Consider the following 6,608-nt stretch of genomic DNA (forward strand, 5'->3'; position numbering starts at 1 on the left):
CAGACCTGATGTCTGCCCCCAGCCCACTGCTGGGGCCACAGTAAGACTGGTGTGTACTTTCTTTTCCCCTCTCTTAGGGGCGGGATTCACTGTGGGGTGGCGTAGCTCATCTGGGGTACTTGCACACTGCCAGGCTTGTAGTGCTGCGGATCTGGCGTATTAGCCGGGGTGGATTGGCAAGGTGCACAGGGGTGGGAGGTGCAGGCTCAGCACGCTTTTCCTTGATGATATGCTTTGGAAGGGTCTTGTGGCACTGGGAGGGAGTCAGACCTGACAGAGGGATGGATCCGCAGAGCACAGTGTTCGGTGTTTGCATGATGCAAGCCAGTTCCCTGGCAGGAACTGGTTCCTGGGATTTTGGGTGGGGGATGGGCGAGGGAGATGGCGCTGGCAAGCACCTTTATTCCCGGCCAAACTGTGCTCTGTCATTGAGGGCTCAACATCTCTCCCTCCTGTTGTCCTCCAGCCCTCCCGCTCTCTGAGTAGAGCTGTTAGCTTATAACTTCCAGATGTCAAGTCCCGCTTGCTTGTCAGAACACACTCCGTCTGGCCCCTCCGCTTTTGCAAGCCTGACTCCGGGGCTCTGCTTTGCCAGTGGGCTGCCCCTCTAGCCTGGCTCCTTCCCGCCAGTCCATGGAGTGCGCACCGCATCGCAGCCCTTTCTACCCTCTTCCGTGGACCTGTCGTCTACGCTTGACTCTGGAGAATCCGTTCTGCTAGTCTTCTGGTGATTTTCTGGGTTATTTAGGCAGGTGTAAGTGGAATCTAAGTGACCCGCAGGACGCGGTGAGCTCAGAATCCTCCTACGCCGCCATCTTCCCAGAAGCCTCTAACTCCTTTCCTATTAAAATAGCTTTCACTCTTACATACCCTTTGAAATAACAGGTGCGGCATGAAAATATGAAAACAAAGTATCCATTACTTCTGGGAACTTAGAACAGAACTAGTTCAGAAATATCAAATACATTCTCCTTGATATAGAGGAAAGATGACCTAAATAATAGCCCAAAGTCCAATTCATAGCTGCTTTTTACTAAAAACTTGTAATGACTAAAAAATAAAAGAGTAGGGGAGGTATACTGAACCAAACCAATAAGAGGGTCCACACTGATATGGCATTTTTAGGGTGAAAAAATAGCAGGTGTCTTCAATAGAAAATGTAATATATCCTTATGCACGTGTGTCTTTAGATCCATTTCATTATAGTTTGGGCAAAGAAAAAAGATTATTTTTGTGCCATATTTCTGAAGATTTTTTTTCTTATGAATTCAGAAATAATTTTCAGTAATGCTTAGAATTTTTGAAGAATCTCTGATCAATGTGGATGTAAAATTGGTTAAGTTTTATACCACTTTTGTACATTCTGTAGTATCAAACAAGGTTGGTTGTAGAGTTACTTGGTTCATCATACTTATAGGTACTCACTATAAATGATTAGGGAACAATGTTCATTCCCGTATGTTTCCTTGGTGCTAGAATAACAAGTTCAAATCCATCAGAATCCATAGTTATGTTACTTCTTACAAAACAAAACCAAAACCAAAAGCAAACTTCCATTATCTTCCTACATCACTCAGACTTAAAATCCAATACCCTGCATTGTCCTGCAAGGTTCTCACAATCAGGATTCTGCAATATGCATAATTACCTCTTTGGCATCATTTCCTTTCTCCCTCTTACTCATTTCATCCAGTACCTCTTGCTCTCTTTCTGTTCTTCCTTCACTATAAGCATAATGCTGATTCATTTACCTGGAAAAAAGGATCCTCCTAGGTCCTTCTGCCTATCTCTTGTCCTCCATCCCATTACATCTTTAATTGTCAATTGGTCAGTGAGGCGTTCTCAGACTACTTTTTTCTCTGACTACTTTAAATTGCAAGTAGTCCCCAGCATTCAATGTCCTCCTTCTTAGCTTTATTTTTATTCTTGCATCTATTATTTTTAATATACTGTATATTTTAATATTTATTACATTATATATTGTGTTTATTTTTATATAATATATTAATTATATTACATTACATTATATTATATTATATATTTATTGTATTGTTCATTATATTATATTTATTATATCATATTTATTAGTATATTATATATTATTTTTATATTTTTATAATATTATATATTAATGCTATATTATTTATTAATATTTATACAATATTATATATTAATATATTAAATATATACATTTAATATATATTATTTATTATATATTACTTAAAATGTATATTATATATTATATATATTTATTATATATTATACATAACTTATATTTATATATTATATAATATTATTTATAATACTTATATATAAATATAGAAACAAATATATATTTATATATAATAATATAACAGTTATTAATTATTGTATATTCAATATTTTTAATATTATTTAATATATAATACACTATACATAATATATTATAACATTATTGTATTAATGTTTGGCTACACTGCAATATAAGCACTATGAGGACCGAGTTTACTAATACAATTAAATGTCTAGCACCGAGTGCTGCCTGATGAAACTTGTTCAACAAATAGTTTATTCCCCTAAAAATGAAAAAAATACATTTTTGTACCGAAAATAACTATATACATTCGAGCACCTATAATATAAATTTACTTTAAGTTAATTGTTAGTATTTTTTTCTTTATTTCACTAAGTAACCTATCAGTAACAGCATAAGAATGTGTGAATAAAACACACACACACACACACACACACACACACATGAATTACTTTATTATTTAAACATATGTGAATTAACTCATTATTCAATTGAATCCCCAAAAAATATATTTTAGGAAACCCTCAAGACTAGTTGCAGATGTAAAGTGAGTATTGATGTGACCATTCTAACTATGTAAAAACTACTAACAAAATGCTATTTTTTAAGCACCAATATTTGTTACATAAAGATAGATTTTATGAAATAAAACATGTGAATTCTTTGAACTATCTTTGGATTTTATATCAGACAGAGAAACTATGAAATAGAGTGGAAAAAATGCCATAAAGTGGTGTTGAAGTGAAACTAAACCAATCCATAAAAATACCAGATTCATCATTAAATCTCTATTAAAAAATAATGAAAAATATGAGATAAAATCTGAAGAATTGGAGGTCACATTCTCTTTGTATTAACTGGTTAATAGTTTAATTTTCCTTATTCTCACTTCATTGATTGTTCCTTAAGGATATACTTTTAATAAGTTTATAAACCATTATAACCCTTGTTGTATGTTTGAAAAGTGACTTCCATAAATTTATCATCATTAAAAAGTAATACACAGACATATTAGCACTTGTAATCATTTTTCACCTACATTACTCTTCATGAATTCTGTTCATAGGACATTCTACCTCTAACAATCATTGATCAAGAATGTCTCTTAATGTTGAACAACCAACACAATAATTTAATGCAGAGTTTAATAAGACTTCTCTAGGGTGATCAACATGGATTTTCCTTTCTTAAGTAAATTCCAAAATATTGATATACAATTTTCTTTGCATTTTTTTAACCTTTCAACTTTTAGTAACATTTTTCTCTTAGGACTTGCTTGCCATTTATTTATTTGTTTATGATTTTGTTATTTATGTTCAAAATAGGAAATTATTTTTCTTTTAATAATAGCAATGAGAATGTTTTTATATTTTATTGTCCCGAAACTTCAAATACTTTTTTGAATTAGTAATTCCTAAAATAAATTTAATATATTTTAATCACATTCTTTCCCTTAATTTTTAGTTTTTAGGAGAAAATTATGTTTAATTATGGAGAAATATGCCTCGTGTTTCTTTTCTATTCCCTCATTAGCATTAAATTTACAACACTAATCTTTGTTCCTAATTGGGGAAGAAAATTGAAGCAGCAATGGCAGAAATATGAAGATGCTTTTGATATGAGTATTTTCTTTTTTTTAATTTTTTTTTTCAACATTTATTTATTTTTGGACAGAGAGAGACAGAGCATGAACGGGGGAGGGGCAGAGAGAGAGGGAGACACAGAATCGGAAACAGGCTCCAGGCTCCGAGCCATCAGCCCAGAGCCTGACGCGGGGCTCGAACTCCCGGACCGCGAGATTGTGACCTGGCTGAAGTCGGACGCTTAGCCGACTGCGCCACCCAGGCGCCCCTTGATATGAGTATTTTCATTAGTAAATTAAAAATAAATAAAATATATAGTTTCTGTGGAAAAAATACAAACTAATTCAGACTAAGGCAAATTTCTAGTTATCTCGAGGGCTCTGTGCAGGTATTTGAGTAGAGGTAGCTGTTTTTAATTGGAATAAACCATACTAAATAAACCCCTTATAATTGTTTATTCTTTTAATCACACATGGTGACTTTTCCAAAGCTAATTATTTTCCCTTATCCGGAATGAATTTTCTGTGGCATCTAGTAAATTCTGATCAGTTTGTCTTCTGAAATGTTGATGTGTATTTGATGTTAATTCAAAGCATTATTTGAATATTTCTTTATATTCATCTTTAAGGTTCAAAAGCTGCCACATACATCAAATATCCTTTGAACAAAGAATGATGTGATAATGAGGGGGAAATGTGCTTACCAACTGCATAGGATATAATAGCATTGGCTCCCTGACCTGCATCAAACAAAGAAACAAGACAAAAGAAAGAATGAAAAGAAACTGCCAGGCATTGGATCAAATGAATTGGTTTCCTCACTAAATAAACAATTTAGAGCTCCTCATCACTTCTCAGTGCATGTTCACATGTCATCCCTGGTAACAGCTCAAAGCTGATTTTGTGATGTCTCTGACTTGGTATCAGAGTTTCAGAAAATATCTTTTCTTCTTTTTTAAAGAACTTAGACTATGGATAAATAGCCTGTTAAACATAAACTATGCTGCAACTTTTTGTATTTGTACTGTAAAAGTTGTATCAGACCTACACATCTCATGTACATGTCCCCAATGTGAAGTCTTCCAGAAGTACAGAACAAACCATTTCCTCAATATCAGTGCCAGATTCAATGACAAAGTAGATCTTCTAATTATTCTGGAAGTTAGTTAAGCTATTTTCCTTTCAAGTCAGACACAGTGTACCAAGAAAATAGGATGGGGAAACAGATTGGTTGGAATTTGCATTCTTTTATATGTTTCATTCATGAATTTCTATTTGGTCTTATCCAAGTACCACCCCATTTTTCTGAATTTTGTTGGTACAAATTTGTTGGTACAAAAATCTCCTTCTACCATTACATCACTTCTGATGATGCCTCAAAAGTTGGTTATGTTCTATGACTTCACACCCCTGATATTTTTTTAATGTTTTTTTTTAATTTATTTTTGAGACAGAGGGAGACAGAGCATAAGCAGGGGAGGGGCAGAGAGAGAGACACAGAATCCGAAGCAGGCTCCAGGCTCTGAGCTGTCAGCACAGAGCCTGACACAGGGCTCGAACTCACGGACTGTGAGATCATGACCTGAGCTGAAGTCGGATGTTTAACTGACTGAGCCACCCAGGCTCCCCTTCACACCCCTGATATTTGTTTTCAGACCCAGTTTCAGCTGTCACATGTCCTCTTTTGTCCATGTGTATGCTTTATATCAGCTTCAATTTCTCAAAAAATAAAGACAAAAACAAAAAAATGCAAGTCTATATCAGTAATACTTTGAAAATTTGAGGATAACAAGAATGTGGTGGGAAAGTAAAGATTAAAACCCATCTCTTTCTGCCATCTTGGAACCTGCCTGGTGGGAACAAGACTCCTGAAATGACAAATATGTCTGGAATGCTGTAGTCCAAAGTCATTTTTGCTGGCTTTAAGTGGGGTCTCTGGAACCAGAGGGAGCACACAGCTCTTCTTAAAATTGAAGGCGTTTATGCTCAAGATGAAACTGAATTCTATCTAGGCAAAAGATGTGCTTATGTGTACAAAGCAAAGAACAACACATTGACTCCTGGTGGCAAACCGAGTAAAACCAGAGTAATCTGGGGAAAAGTAACTCATGCTCATGGAAACAGTGGCATGGTTCATGCCAAATTCTGAAGCAACATTCCTGCTAAAGCCATTGGTCACAGAATCCGTGTGATGCTGTACCCTTCAAGGATTTAAACTAACTGAAAAGTAAATAAAGGTGTAGATTTGAAAAAAAAAAGATTAAAGCCCAAATCAGAACAAAAAATAAATTAAATACTAGTATTCTTCCAAGTTCCTTTTTCATCTTTCACCCTTGCCAATTGATAATTCTTATCATTCCTGATTATCCCCAAATCCAACCTTTCCAACATTATGTGGATATTTTCCCCCTCAATAGCCATTTCCAAATTCCTAAAAATATCTTTTCTGCAGAGTTTTGAGAACCCAATTTCTGCATTTTTTACTAAGTTATATGAAGTGACGTAATTCTTAAATTGCTTTTCTGTTTTAATTTCAGTATACCTTCTTCCCCATCCAAATAAATAACAACAAATACAAACAAACAAGCAAGCAAGTAAAAGCCATTGTGTATGATACTTATAAGAAACACTTATAAGGTTTAAAATGGAGGGCCCTGGGCATTTCTCAGACTTGTTTATTTGGAATTATTGAGCTATTGGCACTGTAACCTGTCTTTCAGTGAGTTGGCAAGG

The 6,608-nt window shown here is 34.8% G+C and overlaps 1 pseudogene; it reads left to right on the top strand.

The window, feature by feature from the left end:
• The first annotated feature begins 5,712 nt into the window (after positions 1–5,712).
• On the top strand, positions 5,713–6,117 carry LOC112858576 (large ribosomal subunit protein eL33 pseudogene; annotated as a pseudogene).
• The last annotated feature ends 491 nt before the right edge of the window (positions 6,118–6,608 follow it).

Source organism: Puma concolor, chromosome B1, assembly GCF_028749965.1.
Source record: "Puma concolor isolate L17-30 chromosome B1, mPumCon1.1.hap2, whole genome shotgun sequence".
Taxonomy (NCBI): Eukaryota; Metazoa; Chordata; class Mammalia; order Carnivora; family Felidae; genus Puma; species Puma concolor.